Genomic DNA, 22,250 nt, shown 5'->3' with positions numbered 1-22,250 from the left:
AGCCGCTGCTCTGCCAATGGGTTGCCCCTCCTTCTCCTCCTCCTCCTCCCCCTGCTCCTCCTCCTCCTCCTCAATGTTGATGGCAGATGCGGTTGCTTCATGACCGCATGGGGCCTCATCCACCGGTAACCCTCTCTGTTGAGTGATGTTGTGCAGGACATTATAATTCTACCCAATCTCACTAGTGAGTATTGAAGGGCTCCCCCAGATCGATCCAGGCACCGAAACTGCATCTTGACTATTCCCATGGCTTATTGAATGACAGACCTGGTGGTGATATGACTGTCGTTGAACCGCTACTGTGCCTCGCTGGTGGGGTTTTTCAGAGGTGTCACGAGCCAAGTCTGCAGGGGGTATTCCTTGTCTCCAAGGAGCCAGCCCTTAAGTCTGTTTTGTGCATGGAAGAGGACCGGGTTTTTGGATTCGCACAGAACGAAGTAATCATTGCAGCAGCCAGGGAATTTGGCAGAAACCTCTTCCGGTGGGCGCAAACCAACTGCACATTGATGGAGTGATATCCCTTTCAGTTGACGAACAGTCTGGCTCATTTGGAGGTGCTCGGATTGCCACGAGTGTGCAATCAATTGCGTCCTGTACCCATGGGAAGCCAGCCAGAGAGAGGAAACCCACTGCCCTCTCAGTCTGGCTGATGTTGTCGATGGGGAAGTTGACGTAGTCGGATGCCCTGGCAAACAATCCATCCGTGACCTGTCATGCAGACTTGTGTGCAGACGACTGAGAGACCCTGGTGATGTCACCGGTGGTGCCCTGGAAGGATCCAGAGGTGAAGAAATTGAGGGCAGTGGTCACTTTAACTGTCAGAGGCAATGCATTGCCACCAGGCCCAGCCGGGAACAGCTCTGCATGAAGGAACGTGCAGATGTCTGCGACCACCTGGGAACTCACTCTGAACCTTCGTAAGCACTGCTCCTCAGAGAGGTCCAAGAAACTCAGCCTCTGCCTGTACACCCTTTCACGAGGTTAGTGCCTCCTGCGACCTCGGCCCCTCCGTTGGTCCCCTTTCTGCTCTTCTGCAGCTCCTTGTGGCACACCTCTGTCTTGTGTAACTGCAACTCCCAGAACTGCACGCCGTGCCTGCCGCGGATGCTGTTGTGCCTCCTCCTCAGACGTACTGCTGAATACAATCATTGTGCCCCGCATCCTGATGGTGTCAGTTTGTGGGGGACCAAAATGTAGGTAAATATGTGTGAACACAAGAATTCTGAATATGAACAAAGGAATCTCAGTCTAAACACAAAGAACTCCCAGCCAAAGGGTTGTCTGAGAGAACTGGTTGCCCTGCTGCAATAACTCACCTTTTATCCCCTCATGACAATCACTGGTTTTAAGTTCCAAATGGCTGCCGACCTCAACTTGCTTCCATTTCTTTGGCGTGCTTCAGAGGCCATGGAAACACGTTGAGGCAGAGTTCAAATCCTCGCCCTGCCTCAGTACACAAAAAATTAACCACTTCAGTAAGTTTAACTATCTTAATTAATGCTTTAAATATCGGCCCACCGGCTTTAATCATTGGCGGGACTTCGGGCTTCATGAAGCGAACACCCAGATGCCTCTGGGTCAAACGCGAAAGTCGATGGATTGGAGCCAGAATTCATTCCTGCTCCTGAAATCAGCTATTTTCGTTGGCACCCCCCCCCCCCACCCTCCGTCCACCCACCCGGACTTGGGGCTAAAATTGTGCCTGAAGGGTCTGCAAAAGGGATATAGACAGGTTAAGTAAGTCGGCAAGAAGGTGGTAGATGAAGTATAATGTGGGGAAATGTGAGGTTATTCACTTTGGTAGGAAGAATAGAAAAACAGAATATTTTTTAAATGGTGAGAAACTATTAAATGTTGGTGTTCAGAGAGTCTTGGGTGTCCTCGTACAGGAAACATAGAAAGTTAACATGCAGGTACAGCAAGCAATTCGGAAGGCAAATGGCATGTCGGCCTTTATTGCAAGGGGGTTGGAGTACAAGAGTAAGGAAGTCTTACTACAATTGTACAGGGCTTTGGTGAGACCACACCTGGAGCACTGTATACAGTTTTGGTCTCCTTACCTAAGGAAGGATATGCTTGCCTTAGAGGCGGTGCAACGAAAGTTCACTAGATTGATTTCTGGGATGAAAGCGTTGTCCTATGAAGAGAGATTGAGTAGAATGGGCCTATACTCTTTGGAGTTCGGAAGAATGAGAGGTGATCTCATTGAAACATATAAGATTCTGAGGGGGCTTGACAGGGTAGATGCTGAGAGGTTGTTTCCCCTGGCTGGAGAGTCTAGAACTAGGGGGCATAGTCTCAGGATAAGGGGTTGGCCATTTAAGACTGAGATGAGGAGGAATTTCTTCACTCAGAGGGTTGAGACTCCTTGGCATTGTCTACCCCAGAGGACTGTAGATGCTGAGTCATTGAGTATATTGAAGACTGAGATGGATAGATATTTGGACTCTAGGGGGAATCAAGGGATATGGGGATCGGGCGAGAAAGTGGAGTTGAGATCAAAGATCAGCCATGATCTTATTGAATGGCGGAGCAGGCTCGAGGAGCTGTATGGCCTACTCCTGCTCCTATTTCTTACGTTCTTATGCAAGCCCACACATGAAGAATGATTAGTTGGGCAAGTTACCAGAAAGTTGCCATTGTCCATGAAACCATACTGAGCAGGACGCAGTCCTTTCATGAAACGAGGGGGGAAATTTGGTGAGAAAATAAAAGAAAACAACAGAAGCGGGAAGCTTTTTACAGGAAGGTCTTTTGCTGATAAGCAATATCCAGACTAGTGTTAAAAAATACCCCAGGGAAAATGATTAAATCTCATTGCCATGCTGTAACATTTTATGATAATAGATCGATAGTAAATGCTGAGTGGCTCAGAAAATTGGACACTTAGGGAAAGGGTTTCCATGTAAACAAATGAGAAAGAAGGGAATAATGTATGTGGGAAATACACTCAAGCAATTTATTTTTCAATTTGATTTAGGCTGTTTTACATATCAAATGTGCATTGTAATGATGTCTTATTCAGCTCATAAAAATGACATCTTTAAATTCTCAACATTATTATTACCAGAGTACAAGATACGGCTCAGATGGGCTGCAGTGAAACGTGTACTGTATGCGCCTGTGCCCAGCCAAGCTGACTTTGCTCATTATGGACGGTCAGCACATTTAAATATTTTTATGGCTACTCCCAGTGCCTAGTACATGATGGACTGAGAGGAACGTGGGGTCAGGAGCCAGAATGTTGAGTGCCAGCAACGAGTGAAGGGCTTTTGGCTGCACTTAAAGCATAGAAAACCAAAACATTAAAGAAGTGTGGCCTTGTATAGGAAGAAAGACACCCGTTTTCAACAGGCACTAATTAGGGGGTAATTTTAACCTAACTCGTCGGGCGGTAAACCCACGGGATCGGATGGAATGCCAGTTTTGCACCCCGCCCAATATCACTCTTTGATCCAGATTAAATTCAGGCGGGCTGTAAAACCAGCATTGCACCAGAACCCACCAGTTTCCCGACGAGTTGGTTAGGTTAAAATTGCTCCCTGAATGACTGGAGCTATGCTCGGGCACCCCATCCACCTTATGGAGACGACCTATAATTTCAACACAATGTGAAAACAGTTGGCAGGATTTTCCCCCCTGACACAATTCCAACGGAACCCTCATCGCACCCCTGGGATTTTCCACCAGCTTGACAAGGGATATAGAATATACCCACCCTAATATAGGCGGGTGTTTTATAAAAGGATACGAATGATGAGAATACATCATAAAACGTATTTTCCATGAGTTGCACCATATCAACACCGGGCACTAGGAATGCTGGTACTTTTGTGGCATCTAGAGTTGCTAGTGGTGGAGGGGGTCCTTTCAAATTTAACAGGCCTACCTAGACTATGCAATCAATCACAGGGAATTGATTGTAATGGCCAAGGCAGCATTTTGGCATAATTTTAATAGAATAAGTAAATCTTAGGAAAAATTCCAGAGACTGGCGGCTACACTAACATGCGTCAGGCATCCCAAGGCCATCTGGAAACATCTCCCCCTTTCTCCCCGCAACCTCATCTGGACTTTCCAACGGAGGTCGGAACCTTCGAATAATGTGTGACTCACACTCACCCTGGATAAACTATCACGGTCAGAGGTCACCGTCATGGGTGGGCAAAATTCCCACCCCAGCCAAATCATGGCAGGATTCTACCAAAGCAAAAAAATCACACCCAGTCAATGCACAGGCTGCTAGAGCACATGGTCCTTCCTCCATGTATTCATCACATCAGCCACATAGTAGGCCTCTACCCTGTGCGCTGATAATACGAGGAGCCAATACTCTATGCACCTTAACACTTTAAGTATCTGCTGTTGCATTATCAGCCCCAGAGTTTTTCTCTAATGATGCCTCCTGAATAAAACTAAACTTAAGAAAGCTAGCTGAAAACACTTTGTAGCTGCAAGGTTATTTTTCTGACTATAAGGGATAATGCATTCAGAAAATATTGGATTCTCCTCATTTGCAACAGGACAGACATCCCTCACATAGTTGACTTTTTGAGCTGGTTATAGTTTTGTGCAGTGCAGCAGAAACAGACCCTCTGAACAGTAATTTACTTTCACTTTAGAAATTGAGGAGTCAGCAGCTTCTCACCCCCTTGAGGAAAACTCCAAAGTCAAGGCATTCAGATGGGAGAGTCAGCTATGAAAGGGAATATTAAAAAATACTGGATTCATTGATACCAGTGACAGAGGGAGTCTTTAGCTTTAAATTATTTAATTTAAAAATAACTGTTTTACTCGAATGTAAGCTGCACCAAATTCACAACCAGGAAGAACCTAAATTGAAGCATTTATATCAATTTGCAAAAGTCAGTTTGGCCTGTCCCTTTAAAATTTGTGACATCAATGTTTCAGTGAGCTAATGCACTACATGTTATTGAACCACAAAGAACAAGAAAGGCCAAGGTTTGATCTCGAGCCAATGCTGAGTGAACCTATCTCAGTGCACGGTGCGGTAAAATTGCCTAGAGTGTCCTCAGCCGAGAGAAGGGTAAAAAACACACTCCTAATCACAATCCCGTAATTGCTACTGGGAGTGCAGCCATGGAGGTGCCAGATGACCCCAGGATTCAGCTTGACTATGATGCCTCCCACAATCAAATAGCCTGTTGACAGTCAGGTGTCAAAATTCATTGGGGGTTCCACCAGTCTCCCCCCCACCAGAACTCTTGTGGCAGTCCAGGATCAGGGGCTCCCTATATGGGAAGTTCCTGCTCCAGTCGCTCAGTCTGGATCCAGTGTTTCTTGGAGACTGGTACACCCTGTGAGGTGAGGTATACCCGCCTCCATATTGGCCGCTGTGGGATCCACCGGTGAGTAGCACGTTTTATCTTTTAAAAAATTTTTCAGGATTGGCCCCATTACAAAGGGGGCTGAGGGGGATCATGGTCGGGGGAGGGGGGTGGGGGGCGGGAGGGTTGGGAACACCCCTCCCCAATAGTGGCCGGGCGCCAAATTTTCTGGTCACATAAGGTAAGTGGACGCCTGCCTACCCTATTCAGTCCCCAACCGCTGACCCACTACACTCCTGGGGTGGTGGGGGGGGAACGCTGGCAAACGCCAAAAGGCATGACCCCAGCATCAGCAGCAGGATCAGATCACAAGGACATTGTCTAGAATCAGCATGAAGATCAAATACTTAGGTGATGTGCTGGAGAGCTGCCTACGCTCCTAGAACCATATACCAATTTAAGTCAGCACCATCAGGAGAGGAAGGCAGAAAAGTCCATATAATCGGTGGGGGAGGGAAACCTGCTTCTGGCACGGAGATGATTGTCCAAAATTTCTGATTGAGCCGCTCCATCACTGAAATTGTGGTGGAGTGGGACTTCGAACCAACCATCTGCCTTTGTTCTGAACCTGTTCCACATCCAGGGGACGGGTCATTTGAACACCTGCACCTAACTAGCGGTCCTGGGACCTCTGGAGGCTGCTCAAAAAATATCGCCAAAGCTTCCAAAGCAGGTCCTTGCCTCCGTCCCAATGTCCCCTTCTCCCCCTTCTTCAGATTTACCTGTGGGCCTTGGCACAGGCCAATATTGAATAGGCCCAGACAGGCGAGCTGCATCGGGTCATCTGATTGACGCCCACAGCTCGCCTGACCTATGATGATGATGCCCAATAACAAGTTTAAGAATTATGCCTGGCTTGTATCACAAACGAATTTAAGTCCCACATTCATCTTTACATATGGTATTATTTCCACTGATCAGCTATCATACGTATTTGTGTTAGGCTGGTTTTCTGTAAGTAGTTTTATTTTTATGTCAATGCTGTTTCAAAGCTAGTGATCTATAATTATTGTGTAATGATCTGTTGCTATTGATTATGGTTGTTTTATAGGTCTTGTTGTCCTGTTGTTGGTGTCTGTGTGGTTTGTAGACATAGACATAGACATAGAAAATAGGAGCAAGAGTAGGCCATTCAGCCCTTCGGGCCTGCTCCGCCATTCAAAATGATCATGGCTGATCGTCTAACTCAGTACCCTGTTCCCGCTTTTTCCCCATATTCCTTGATCCCTTTAGCATTAAGAAATATATCTGATGAATTGGCCTCCACTGCCTTCTGTGGTAGAGAATTCCACAGGTTCACCACCCTCTGAGTGAAGAAATTTCTCTCATCTCGGTTCTAAATGGCATACCCCGTATCCTGAGACTGTGACCCCTGGTTCTGGACTCGACAGCCATCGGGAACATCCTCCCTGCATCTAGTCTGTCTAGTCCTGTTAGAATTTTATATGTTTCGATGAGATCACCTCTCATTTTTCTAAACTCCAGTGAATATAGGCCTAGTCGATCCAATCTCTCCTCATACGTCAGTCCTGCCATCCCAGGAATCAGTCTGGTAAACATTCATTGCACTCCCTCCATGGCAAGGACATCCTTCCTCAGATAAGGAGACCAAAACTGCACACAAAACTCCAGATGTGGTCACACCAAGGCCCTGTATAACTGTAGTAAGACATCCCTGTTCCTGTACTCAAATCCTCTTGCAATGAACGCCAACATACCATTCGCTTTCCTAACTGCTTGCTGCACCTGAATGCTTACTTTCAGCGACTGGTGTACAAGGACACCCAGGTCTCGTTGCACATCCCCTTTTCCCAATCTATCACCATTCAGATAATAATCTGGCTTTCTGTTTTGACAACCAAAGTGGATAACCTCACATTTATCCACATTATACTGCATCTGCCATGTTCTTGCCCACTCACCCAACTTGTCTAAATCACATTGGAGCCTCTTTGCATCCTCCTCACAGCTCACATTCCACCCCAGCTTTGTGTCGTCTGCAAACTTGGAAATGTTACATTCCGTTCCCTCATCCAAATCATTGATATATATTGTGAATAGCTGGGGCCCAAGCACTGATCCCTGCGGTACCCCACTAGTCACTGCCTGCCACCCCGAAAAAGACCCGTTTATTCCTACTCTCTGTTTCCTGTCTGTCAACCAATTCTCAATCCATGCCAGTATATTCCCCCCAATCCCATGTGCTTTAATTTTGCACACTAACCTCTTGTGTGGGACCTTATCAAAAGCCTTCTGAAAATCCAAATACACCACATCCACTGGTTCTCTCCTATCTATTCTACTAGTTACCTCCTCAAAAAACTCCAGTAGATTTGTTAAGCATGATTTCCCTTTCATAAACCCGTGCTGACATTGTCCAATCCTGTTAATGCCTTCCAAGTGTTCTGTTATCACATCCTTTATAATAAACTCTAGCATTTTCCCCACTGCTGATGTTACGCTAACTGGTCTGTAATTCCCTGTTTTTTCTCTCCCTCCTTTTTTAAATAGTGGGGTTACATTTGCCACCCTCCAATCTGTAGGAACTGTTCCAGAGTCTATAGAATTTTGGAAGATGATCACCAATGCATCCACTATTTCCAGGGCCACTTCCTTTAGTACTCTGGGATGTAGATTATCAGGCCCTGGGGATTTGTCAGCCTTTAGCCCCATTAATTTCCCTAGCACTATTTTTTTACTAATACTGAGTTCCTTCAGTTCCTCTCTCTCACTAGACCCTTGGTTCCCTAACATTTCCGGGAGGTTATTTGTATCCTCCTTTGTGAAGACAGAATCAAAGTATGTGTTTAATTGTTCTGCCATTTCTTTGTTCCCCATTATAATTTCCCCCATTTCTGACTGTAAGGGACCTACATTTGTCGTCACTAATCTTTTTCTCTTGCCATATTTATAGAAGCTTTTACAGTCAGTTTTTATGTTCCCTGCTAGTTTACTCTCATACTCTATTTTCCCCCTCTTAATCAATCTCTTTGTCCTCCTTTGCTGAATTCTAAACTGCTCCCAATCCTCAGGCTTGCTGCTTTTTCTGGCAATTTTATATGTCTCCTCTTTGGATCTAATGCTATCCCTAATTTCTTTTGTAAGCCACAGTTGAGCCACCTTTCCTGTTTTATTTTTGCGCCAGACAGAAATGAATAATTGTTGTAATTCCTGCACACGTTCTTTAAATATTAGCCATTGCCTATCCACCGTCATCCCTTTTAGTAAAGTTCCCCAATCTATCCTAGCCAACTCACACCTCATACTTTCGTAATTTCCTTTATTTAGATTCAGGACCCTAGTTTCGGATTCAACTACTTCACTCTCCATCTTAATGAGGAATTCTATCATGTTATGGTCGCTGTTCCCTAAGTGACCCCGCACAACAAGATTGTTAATTAATCTTTTCTCATTGCACAATACCCAGTCTAGGATCGCATGTTCTCTAGTTGGTTCCTCAATGTATTGGTCTAGAAATCCATCATGTACACACTCCAGGAATTTCTCCCTCACAGTATTATTGCTAATTTGGTTTGACCAATCTATATGTAAATTAAAGTCACCCATGATTCCAGTTGTACCCTTCTTGCATGTGTCTCTAATTTCCTGTTTAATGCCCTCCCCTACATCTCCACTACTGTTTTCAGGCCTACAGACAACCCCCACCAATGTTTTCTGCCCCTTGGTGTTTCTTAGCTCCACTCATACAGATTCCACATTGTGATTTTCCGAGCCAATATCCTTCCTCACTATTGCATTGATTTCCTCCTTTACTAACAATGCTGCCCCACCTCCTTTCCCTTTTTGCCTGTCCTTCCTAAATATTGAATACCTCTGAATGTTCAGTTCCCATCCTTGGTCACGCTGCAGCCATGTCTCCGTAATCGCAACTATATCATACAGTTAATATCTATCTGCGCTGTTAATTCATCTACCTTATTGCGAATGCTCCATGCATTAAGACACAATGCCTTTAGACTTGTCTTTTTACGATTGCTAGTCATCTTAGTATTATTTTGCACTATGGCCCTATTTGTTTTTCGCCCTTGTTTTCTCTGCCTTCCACTATTGCTTCTTCCCTTTCTGTCTTTTGTTTCTATCCTTGTTTCCCCCTCCTCTGTCTCCCTGCTCAGGTTCCCATCCCCCTGCCATTCTAGTTTAAACCTTCCCCAACATTCTTGTTGAGAGCCCCAGGTTGAACTGATGATTGCCCACTTTTTCTTTGGTAATATCAGGTACTTGTAGGCACTGGTACGTCAATCATGCTCCATAATGGAGAGGAACGCCTGACAGAGCATGGAGATTGACACATATTCAAGAGTCCTCTATACTTAGTCTACTACAGTGCATTTTTCGTTCTGATTGGTCTATTTGGGTCACGTAAGATGTGCAGATGAGACCCAAATTTTCTATTTAAAAAAAATCTAAAAAAAAATGGTGGTCTCCCAGATCTAAAGCTAAATATCAGACCCACAGCAGGAATATAAATTCTACCACATACTGAACATCCAAAATCAGTCACTTATCTTGCTGGGGCAGGAACTCACAATCTGTCAAGAAAATTCAATTAAAAATGCTCAATTATATTTGATTGAGAATGCAGATATTGGGGGCAAGGGACTCCCCTTGTGAATTTTGACAGTAGTTGTAAAAGTTTTTGTTCAATTTCAAATTGGCAAATATATTCTAGTTTGGAAGGATCATTTCTGAGAGGAAGTCGGAGAATGTTACATCAACGAAGATATTGTAGTCTGTTGTGTTTTGTTTTGCTATGTGCATTTGTGAGATTTCTAAATACTGTCCTATACTGTATTTTTATGTTTTAATTAGTTTATGGTGTGGTTTCCATAAAAATATTTGTATGAAGTCAAAAACAGGGTGTGTGCACACAAGGAAATCAAAACCACTTACCTTTCTGGGCCTCTTCTGGCCTCTTGCCAGCAGGTTAGCCTGGCAGGGAAGTCACAATGGCTTCCCCACACAGACCTCCAGTTAAAATTGCAGCCGGGTCCCCATGACATCACTGAAGCCTAATCTGTATATTTAAAGATGGACTCAGAAAATCTATGGGCAGGATTAAAATCGGCCCTCATGCCTCCAAGTGCATCAGTCTGTGGGTTCCAAATAAGAGAGGCTGGGAGAGTGGAAAATGTGGGCCCCTTCCTAATGGCCCTGCAAATAAGAAAAGCAGCACGCAGTTCCAGTAAAATGGTGACAACGATGGTTGAAGGTCGCAAATCTCCATTTGAGCACAGCTTTCCTGGAGCCCGACACCAATATAAAAGTGGCTAAAGATCTGTATCTATCCACTGAAATCTGTGGAGGTCTGGGGAAGAGTGATAGAGTTGCCGATATGCTTGCAGGCATCTGTTGTCTTTTGGAGTGTGATGTATGGATTTAATTATAAAAGTCTAGCAATTACTGTCCATGATATCAGTAGACGAATGGTTGACTCATTTGTGTGACATTCCTCCGTCTGTTATTTCAGCAGAAGTTTTAACCCACTTAAAATAAACAGATTAACGCCTCCAATAAAATAGAAGAGAGAGGAGTTGATACACACCCATTAGGGTTCAATTGCTAACAGTAATTTCTGGGCTCTGGTGTAAGTGGTTTCACCATCTAAGGTGCTTCATGCAACATGTGCTCACGGTAATTTCATGCATGACTGCAGACAAACATCTTTTTGTTTACCAATTTTTCTCCCCTACCCTTTTCTCCTTGCTGAGATACAATTCCACAGGTACCAGGCACCCTTCGGTATCTCACCCAAGTCGTTTCTGAGCCTTCACAGTGTATGTCAACAGGCTATTTTGCCATGGGGGCATCACAGTCAACCCTATCACATCCGATTCTCACTCGATTTTTGCAAAAAACAGAAAATGCTGGAAATGCTTAGCAAGTCATGCAGCATCTGTGGAGAGAAAAACAGGCCTTGCAGACCAATGACCTTTCATCAGAACTGGGTAAAAAGTGGTGCTGAATTCTATTTTTTTGCAAAAATGAGCAAAGATAAATGTCAGTCACCTTGGCTCAGCTAAACACTGCATAAACTCACAGGGCCATTGATCAGCCAATTGATGGAAGTATATTTCAAAGTCCCTGACAGTGTGAGCCTTGGCTCAGTGGTAGCATCCTTCCCTCTAAATCAAAGGTTATGGGTTCAAGCTCCTGCTCCAGGACTTAAGCATACAATCTAGGCTGACACTTCAGTGAGGTACTAAGGGAGCACTGCATTGTCAAAGCAACTGTCTGTCAGTGCCAAGACATTAAGCCTATCTGCCCTCTCAGGTGGATGTAAAAGAATTCCACCTGAGAGGGCAGACAGGCTTAATGTTACGAATCAACGAAGAGCAGAGGGGATCTCCCAGGACCTTGGCTAACATGTATCCCTCAACAACACCACCAAAACACAATAACTGGTCATTCTTCTCATTGATGTTTGTGGAACATTGCTGTGTGAAAATTGGCTTCTATGTTTGCCCACAAAACGACAATGACCAGATTTCAAAAGTCACTCAGTGGCTGTGAATTGCTTTGAGACATCTTGAGGAGGCAAGGGATGCAATACAATTACAAGTTCCTTCTTTCCAGTAATCCCTCCTAGTTCAACCAATTGACATTCTACTTATCTCTGTAAGAGTGTGTTAGAAGAAATTTTAAAATTCTTAACCCATTTTATGCATAAATTTGTTTGCAGCCTTCAAAATTCTCAGAATAGTAATTGGGGGGGAGAGAAAGAGTTGTGCCTGTTTTCCAAAGAAACACCTCCTGATCTGTGACAAAGCAGTTGGCATTTTTCTTATCACTATCACTCCTCTCCCTTATCAATATCACTCCTCTCCATTATCACTATCACCCCTCTCCATTATCACTATCACCCCTCTCCCTTATCACTATCACTCCTCTCCCTTATCAATATCACTCCTCTCCATTATCACTATCACTCCTCTCCATTATCACTATCACCCATCTCCATTATCACTATCACCCCTCTCCCTTATCAATATCACTCCTCTCCCTTATCACTATCACTCCTCTCCCTTATCACTATCACCCCTCTCCCTTATCACTATCACCCCTCTCCATTATCACTATCACCCCTCTCCCTTATCACTATCACCCCTCTCCATTATCACTATCACCCCTCTCCCTTATCACTATCACTCCTCTCCCTTATCACTATCATTCCTCTCCCTTATCACTATCACTCCTCTCCCTTATCACTATCACTCCTCTCCCTTATCACTATCACCCCTCTCCCTTATCACTATCACTCCTCTCCATTATCACTATCACCCCTCTCCCTTATCACTATCACTCCTCTCCCTTATCACTATCACCCCTCTCCCTTATCACTATCACTCCTCTCCCTTATCAATATCACTCCTCTCCATTATCACTATCACTCCTCTCCATTATCACTATCACCCATCTCCATTATCACTATCACCCCTCTCCCTTATCACTATCACTCCTCTCCCTTATCACTATCACTCCTCTCCCTTATCACTATCACCCCTCTCCCTTATCACTATCACTCCTCTCCATTATCACTATCACCCCTCTCCCTTATCACTATCACCCCTCTCCATTATCACTATCACCCCTCTCCCTTATCACTATCACTCCTCTCCCTTATCACTATCACCCCTCTCCCTTATCACTATCACTCCTCTCCATTATCACTATCACTCCTCTCCCTTATCACTATCACCCCTCTCCCTTATCACTATCACCCCTCTCCATTATCACTATCACCCCTCTCCCTTATCACTATCACCCCTCTCCATTATCACTATCACCCCTCTCCCTTATCACTATCACTCCTCTCCCTTATCACTATCATTCCTCTCCCTTATCACTATCACTCCTCTCCCTTATCACTATCACTCCTCTCCCTTATCACTATCACCCCTCTCCCTTATCACTATCACTCCTCTCCATTATCACTATCACCCCTCTCCCTTATCACTATCACTCCTCTCCCTTATCACTATCACCCCTCTCCCTTATCACTATCACTCCTCTCCCTTATCAATATCACTCCTCTCCATTATCACTATCACTCCTCTCCATTATCACTATCACCCATCTCCATTATCACTATCACCCCTCTCCCTTATCACTATCACTCCTCTCCCTTATCACTATCACTCCTCTCCCTTATCACTATCACCCCTCTCCCTTATCACTATCACTCCTCTCCATTATCACTATCACCCCTCTCCCTTATCACTATCACCCCTCTCCATTATCACTATCACCCCTCTCCCTTATCACTATCACTCCTCTCCCTTATCACTATCACCCCTCTCCCTTATCACTATCACTCCTCTCCATTATCACGATCACTCCTCTCCCTTATCACTATCACCCCTCTCCCTTATCACTATCACTCCTCTCCATTATCACTATCACCCCTCTCCCTTATCACTATCACTCCTCTCCCTTATCACTATCACCCCTCTCCCTTATCACTATCACCCCACTCCATTATCACTATCACCCCTCTCCCATATCCCATATCACTATCACTCCTCTCCCTTATCACTATCACCCCTCTCCATTATCACTATCACCCCTCTCCCTTATCACTATCACTCCTCTCCCTTATCACTATCACTCCTCTCCCATATCACTATCACCCCTCTCCCATATCCCATATCACTATCACCCCTCTCCCATATCCCATATCACTATCACCCCTCTCCCATATCCCATATCACTATCACTCCTCTCCATTATCACTATCACCCATCTTCCTTATCACTATCACTCCTCTCCCTTATCACTATCACTCCTCTCCCTTATCACTATCACCCCTCTCCCTTATCACTATCACCCCTCTCCCTTATCACTATCACCCCTCTCCATTATCACTATCACCCCTCTCCCTTATCACTATCACTCCTCTCCCTTATCACTATCATTCCTCTCCCTTATCACTATCACCCCTCTCCCTTATCACTATCACTCCTCTCCCTTATCACTATCACTCCTCTCCCTTATCACTATCACCCCTCTCCCTTATCACTATCACTCCTCTCCATTATCACTATCACCCCTCTCCCTTATCACTATCACTCCTCTCCCTTATCACTATCATCCCTCTCCATTATCACTATCACCCCTCTCCCTTATCACTATCACTCCTCTCCCTTATCAATATCACTCCTCTCCATTATCACTATCACTCCTCTCCATTATCACTATCACCCATCTCCATTATCACTATCACCCCTCTCCCTTATCACTATCACTCCTCTCCCTTATCACTATCACTCCTCTCCCTTATCACTATCACCCCTCTCCCTTATCACTATCACCCCTCTCCATTATCACTATCACCCCTCTCCCTTATCACTATCACCCCTCTCCATTATCACTATCACCCCTCTCCCTTATCACTATCACTCCTCTCCCTTATCACTATCATTCCTCTCCCTTATCACTATCACCCCTCTCCCTTATCACTATCACTCCTCTCCCTTATCACTATCACTCCTCTCCCTTATCACTATCACCCCTCTCCCTTATCACTATCACTCCTCTCCATTATCACTATCACCCCTCTCCCTTATCACTATCACTCCTCTCCCTTATCACTATCACCCCTCTCCATTATCACTATCACCCCTCTCCCTTATCACTATCACTCCTCTCCCTTATCAATATCACTCCTCTCCATTATCACTATCACTCCTCTCCATTATCACTATCACCCATCTCCATTATCACTATCACCCCTCTCCCTTATCACTATCACCCCTCTCCATTATCACTATCACCCCTCTCCCTTATCACTATCACTCCTCTCCCTTATCACTATCATTCCTCTCCCTTATCACTATCACCCCTCTCCCTTATCACTATCACTCCTCTCCCTTATCACTATCACTCCTCTCCCTTATCACTATCACCCCTCTCCCTTATCACTATCACTCCTCTCTATTATCACTATCACCCCTCTCCCTTATCACTATCACTCCTCTCCCTTATCACTATCACCCCTCTCCATTATCACTATCACCCCTCTCCCTTATCACTATCACTCCTCTCCCTTATCAATATCACTCCTCTCCATTATCACTATCACTCCTCTCCATTATCACTATCACCCATCTCCATTATCACTATCACCCCTCTCCCTTATCACTATCACTCCTCTCCCTTATCACTATCACCCCTCTCCCTTATCACTATCACTCCTCTCCATTATCACTATCACTCCTCTCCCTTATCACTATCACCCCTCTCCCTTATCACTATCACTCCTCTCCATTATCACTATCACCCCTCTCCCTTATCACTATCACTCCTCTCCCTTATCACTATCACCCCTCTCCCTTATCACTATCACCCCTCTCCATTATCACTATCACCCCTCTCCCATATCCCATATCACTATCACTCCTCTCCCTTATCACTATCACCCCTCTCCATTATCACTATCACCCCTCTCCCTTATCACTATCACTCCTCTCCCTTATCACTATCACTCCTCTCCCATATCACTATCACCCCTCTCCCATATCCCATATCACTATCACCCCTCTCCCATATCCCATATCACTATCACCCCTCTCCCATATCCCATATCACTATCACTCCTCTCCCTTATCAGTATTGCTCCTCTCCCTTATCACTGTCGCTCCTCTCCCATATCACTATCACTCCTCTCCCTTATCACTATCGCTCCTCTCCCATATCACTATCACCCCTCTCCCATATCCCATATCACTATCACTCCTCTCCCTTATCACTATTACCCCTCTCCCTTATCACTATTACCGCTCTCCCTTATCACTATCACCCCTCTCCCATATCCCATATCACTATCGCTCCTCTCCCTTATCACTATCGCTGCTCTCTCTTATCACTAGTGATTTGCATAATTCCTCAATCAAAAGTAATTTGCAGACAAATAACGAACAAATAATAGGTTGCGAGTACTTTTATTAAATTGCAAATGTTGCATGAGGTTTTTGTTTTGAAAAAATCCTTTAGTCCAGTGATTGTTTTTAAGTGAGCTTGCTCAATATATTTGTATTTTCAGACAACACAGCAAAAGAGTTTGATTCAGCACTTTATCCAGACAGGTTTAAAGTTCAGAGACTGGGTCTGACACTGATTTTAAAGATGGGCATTTTTTTCACTACCTTTCCAGACAGTAGATCTCTTTGTATTGTAAAACAACAAACAGTGATGACTCTAATGTATGCTTATGACACAAGGATTAATCTAACCACCATTTTTTTCTCTGTCAACAGACTTCTCATGCTTATTATGATAAATACGGCAAAAATCTCCTTTTTACACTAAACAGACAAAACTGGACATGTGCCAGGACCAGGGATCCTTAACAGAACTCCTATTCACTGCTTTGTAATATCATTAAAAAATATCATTGTGGTGAATGACTTATGCATTCTTCACATGTAGGGGCCCATATCATTACTGAATAACCTGATGAGAATACAACAGGCATGCTGCAACATCAGAACAGAACCAGGCTTCTACAAATCATGCAAAGTGCCTCCTTCCTGTTTGTAACTATTAGTTTCACCCCTGAAGTCATGTACCTATTATGCATTGTGGACATTTTAAACCTATCTTTCAGGAAAATTGATTTTTTGAAAATATATCAGAATGAAAATATTATTATATCTAATAATATGCTTTGAGAGCTTCTGTACACTTCAGAAATCATATTTCAAAGTGCTAGAAATATATATGTAAAAAGAGAAAGAATGGTATTTTCTTTTCTGATCTAGAGCAGGAACTTTACAAACACTTTCTAAGCTGCAAACTCACCAAACAAAAATTAAACTCTGAATGACCTTGACTGCACTTACTTACAGCAATTAGACTTTGTGGCCTTAAAGGGACACACCATCTTAAACACAGCTCTACCTTAGCAGCAGATTAATACATTGCATCATGATCTTATCATTATAAAGCAGCCTACTTACCATTAGCAACACCACAACTACCCGCTGGTGTTATAAATTAGGCTATTCACATTGAATGAAACAAAGCCAACCAGCCCATCAAGTCTATTCCCTCCACAGACTATGTGCAGTCAGTCCCATCATTGCCTACTATACAACAGTGACTACACTTCAAAAGTATTTAATTGATCACAAAGTGCTCTGGGATGTCCTGAGGATGTGAAAGGTGGTATAGAAATGCAATTCCTTCCTTCCTTCCGATCATAGACTTTCATAGATATTCAGGGCCTGTAGTTTTACACTGACACTTCAATTCTATTATGGAGTTACTGGTCAGCATGGCAAGTGTTGAAACCTTTCATGCGATAATTAAGACTAATGGACAATTTAAAAGTTCTCAAATGAGAATATTGAAAATCAGACTTTCCCGAGATCAGTGATCCCATCAGTTTTAAAATTAGCTGGAGGATATCTGTGCTTTCTTTCAATGAAACTTTAAATGATGATACTGTTTTAGTTTCTGGCATTTTCTGGCTGTAATCCGCTGTGAAATTGAACATGAAATCCCTTTTATCTATAAAGAGACACTATTCAAACAATACCATGAACTTATCTCCTCAAATATTTGCACTGTTTCAGCACCATTTATTGAACAAAAAAGACCGCTGCACATGAACCAAAGTCAGTTATGTTTTCAAAGTGTTTTTATAATTTGGAAGCTGGTTATCTATTACTGCAAGTACATTAGGCCAAGTGCTGAGTATAATGGCTTTGAGAGTGAATGCACTGCTGGTTGGCACATAGGGTCAAATATTGAACTGAATCGCAAAATCCGAGGTGATGTGAATTGGGATTTGATTTGTGTACCCAGTGTAAGCTAAGCCATAAAGACAAGGAAGGTCCAAGTTTCTATCTCTGGCCTACGCTGAATTAGCTGATATCAACTTGGACAAAAGCAGTGTTACAATTGGGTCAGTATGCTTGGGCTAGGAAGGAGAAAAATCAGCCAGCGTTGTAGTAGCTGTGAAGTGATCTCCATTGTAAAGTGCACAGGTATGGATTTTGGGTGAGGACATGATTGGGCTCGGCAGTAATGCTCTTGAGGTTTTCTGCCTGTCATCACCCCAGTTCATGGCTGGGGTGGAGGTCATGTCTTATAAACAGTAGGTGAAACACCAGACAATGTAAGTATGGTTAATGTGGGCTTCTGGACTCGTTGCTCAATGCCATTCGTTCACTGGCCTGTAAAGCACTCTGATTAGACACAAGCTTGAAGAATGGCCATTTGGGCAAAGTCCCATTAGGATGCCTGGGACCATAACTCAGCATGAGCGCTCCATTTCCATGAGCAATATCACCTCCTATGATGCAGTGTGTTAGCATACCACGCCAACATACCACTAATCTGCTGTTAAAGCTGCTCATTTAACTGAGTCATGATATAGCATTGGCTCATTGCTGTTATTACCTGCTGATGCACCGATAATATGAGGAAAGGAGCCAATGGTTCCTGATTGTCACTGGAAGCTTGTAGATGGATCAGTGCAAGTCTAAGCTGGACCTTTCCTGAAATCAATTTTATTGAGGCGTTTTCATTTGACAGATTTTGTTCTAACTCCATTTATAGTAACCACCATAGGAAAGAAACAGATATCACTTTCCTGTATCTAATTATTCCTGAGATATTTTTAAAATATTTCTATCAAGTTAAGAATGTCACTGGTAATTGCAGATTCAGCTTTATCTCCCCATGCCATAACATATCATATAACAAAAGTAGTAATGATGCCAATATCTTAATCCCATTGGAAGCACAGGGCTACATTTCCTATATTAAACAAAATGTCTGCGCCTCGGTGCAGTGCCAAGCTGCAACCCATGCACCCTCCACTCCCCCAACACTGACCTACTTCTCGTTCCCCACTCCTTCTGCTCCATCAGTATGTTACTCCTTCAACCACACTGACCCTGCCTAGTGGAACTCCATCCTTCAGCACCTCCATCTTGTGACCTCCTCTGCTGACTTCAAAAAATTCTTAAGGACCCAATTCTTGAGGGTGTCAGCCTTGGCTTAGTGGTAGCACTCTCGCCTCTGAGTCAGAAGGTTGTGAGTTCAACCCCACTCCAAAGACATGAGCACATAATCTGGACTGGCACTCCTGTACAAGAGAGGGATTACTGGACTGTTGGAGGTGCCGTCTTTCAGATGAGACGTAAACCTGCCCTCTCAGGTGGACGTAAAAGATCCTATGGCACTATTCGACAAAGAGCAGGGGAGTTCTCTCACTTTCCCAGGCCAACATTTATCCCTCAACCAACACCTCAAACAAATGATCTGGTCATTTATTTCATTGTTGTTTGTGGGAGCTTGCTGTGAGCAAATAGGCTGCCGCGTTAGCTACATTACAACAGTGACTACACTTCAAAAGTATTTCATTGACTGTAAGGTGCTTTGGGACATCCTGAGGTCGTGCTAGGTGCTATATAAATGCAAGTCTTTCTTTTCTTTCTACGTGCTTTTACGCTCTCCTAACTCCTCTCTGTTGCTCAATGCCACTCGTTCACTGGCCTGTAAAGCACTCTGAGACATCCCTCTGTTTGTGAGGAGTGGTGTTACAGGTTTTGAGTCTGCTTTAGATATTCTCTCGAGTACAATGGTGCTCGGTCACTCCTGTAAGTGATCCAAACATTTTACACAAACATACAAAAATTAAGAGTCGTTAAAGACCATGTGGTCCATCAGGCCTGCCCCACATAGCCGTGGTGCCTGAAGCATCATGATTAGACACCTTCTACTCACCAGCAGCCATGTATCTCCTGGGATGGGCAAAAAAACAAGATACAAACCCATGGCCAATTATGGAGGGGGGAAAATGAAAATACCTTTACGACCCCCTTAGGCGATCGAAAACGAGTCCAGAAGCCCACATTAACCATAATTACATTGTCTGGTGTTTCACCTACTGTTTATAAGACATGACCTCCACCCCAGCCATGAACTGGTCCAGCTCTCTTCTAAAGGTTTGCAGAGAGTCAACACTCACTGCACAAGCCTGACACTTGTTCCAAATGTCTACTGTCCGCTGGGAAAAGAAGAACCGCCTAACTTCTATCTAGCCCAACCCTTGCATAACTTATAAACATGACTCCTGGTTTTCCCCAATCTATTAAATTGAAATAATCTATCAGTAGGAACATAATGTAGTCCTTTAATGGTTTTATGTACACCTATCAATTCACACCTAAGTCTTCGGATCTCTGCAGTGAATAGACACAGTTTTTTAAGCCTCTCTGAGTAACTAAGGTTTTTTAAGCTGAGAATCATTTCTTGTGGCCCTCCTCTGAACCTTTTCCATAGCCTCTATATCACCCACCATATGAGGGGACCAAAGCTGGACACAGTATTCTTAATACGCTGGTCTAACCAAGGTCTTTACAGGGACAAGATGGTGTGCATTGTTTTATATTGTACCTTATTTGCTTTGGCTATGGTTTCTCATGATTGGTCATGAACATTTAGTGAATTATGGACTATAACACCAAGATCCTTTTCTCTCTCAACTGATTTCAATTCTGTTCCATGTAAAATGTAAGTATACACAGTGTTGCTCTTGCCCAAATGCATAACACTGCACTTACCCAGGTTAAATACCATTTTCCAGAGTTTGGGCCATTCTCCCAGCGCATCTAACTCTGCTTGCAGAGATTTGTTCTCAGCAGTTCCAACACTTGTACACATTTTCATGTCATCCATGAACTTACGGACCATTCCCCAAACACCTATATCTTGGTCATTTCTGAAAATAGTAAAAAGCAGTGGCCCTGTATGACATCATTGGTAACCGACCTCCGGGAAGATCCACAGCAATCAATAAAACTCTCTGCCTACATGAATGTAGCCAATTCTTAATCCACTGGAACAACATCCAAGCCATAGAGAGCACACAGCCTAGATTTACCAGGATGATGCCAGGGATGAGCAACTATAGTTACAAGGAGTGACTTGAGATACTGGGACTACTTTCACAGGAGTAGAGAAGGTTGAGAAGAGATTTAATAAAGGCTTTTAAAATTATAAATGATTTTCATAGGGTGAATAGGGAAAGATTATTTCTGCTGATTAGTGGGTTAGTAATGAGGGGTCCTCAATTCAAAGCTGTCACTGAGATTGAGGAGAGAAGTTAGGAGACATTTCTTTACCCAGGGAGTTGTTAGAGCATTCAATGCTTTGTCACACGTAATATTTGAGGGAGAAATCATTGGGGTGGCCAGAGACTCATCAGGGTGGAAAGGGGGCGGTGTACTGAGGGAATAAAGGAAGGGACCGGCAAGGAGAAATTATAGGAACGATGTTCAGGGGATTGCCTCTAGGGAAGTGAGACAATCAGGGGAGGCACCAGGAAAAGTGTAAAGGACAGTTAGGGTGACTGCTGGAACAGAACTATTGCCAAGATGAAGGATGCCTAGATGGAGATAGAGGGAGGAAGTAAATCTTCTAAGAGGGATGAGAGCAAGGAGTTCACAGGGACTTAGTAGCAAGCTCTTGACTCTCTGCCCTCTCTCTAATCACCCTCTCCTCTGTCTCTGCCTTTTTGTGTGCACAGTGGAGAACAGATTAACAAAAGTTAAGACAGTAAACTAATTAAATTGGGCAACTGGGTTTTGTCCAAGAGTGAAAAATCCTTACTTTGTTGCTGAGGTTATCAAGCTGATTAGAAGTTAGGACAAATGGTTGTCTATAACAAAAAGTGTTTTGCAGTGAATGAGAGGAAAGCTATAGGAAGCCAATTGAAGGGACAGGATAATATGATAGATTAGCATTTTGTCCTTTCATTGTTGGATCCCTAATTTAGCCAAATGGAGGATGGAAGCCCTCTTTCTGATAGCTTTAATGGTACGAAGCAAAATAACTTAGGGCAGTCTCAACCCAGCTTCCAGTAGGAATAAG

At 43.7% G+C, this 22,250-nt stretch overlaps 1 long non-coding RNA gene across 3 annotated transcripts in view; it reads left to right on the top strand.

The window, feature by feature from the left end:
• Positions 1-5,019: 5,019 nt before the first annotated feature.
• The window catches only part of LOC137321944 (uncharacterized), a 190,799-nt gene continuing 173,568 nt past the window's right edge, over positions 5,020-22,250 (top strand). For all 3 annotated transcript variants that reach the window (XR_010962928.1, XR_010962930.1, XR_010962927.1), the window contains exon 1: positions 5,020-5,369. This is a non-coding gene — a long non-coding RNA (uncharacterized lncRNA). The remainder of the gene's footprint in view (positions 5,370-22,250) is intronic.

The sequence above is a fragment of the Heptranchias perlo genome, chromosome 5, assembly GCF_035084215.1.
Source record: "Heptranchias perlo isolate sHepPer1 chromosome 5, sHepPer1.hap1, whole genome shotgun sequence".
Taxonomy (NCBI): Eukaryota; Metazoa; Chordata; class Chondrichthyes; order Hexanchiformes; family Hexanchidae; genus Heptranchias; species Heptranchias perlo.
The sequence above is the reverse complement of the archived record's forward strand: the minus strand, read 5'-3'. Positions and strand labels throughout refer to the sequence as shown.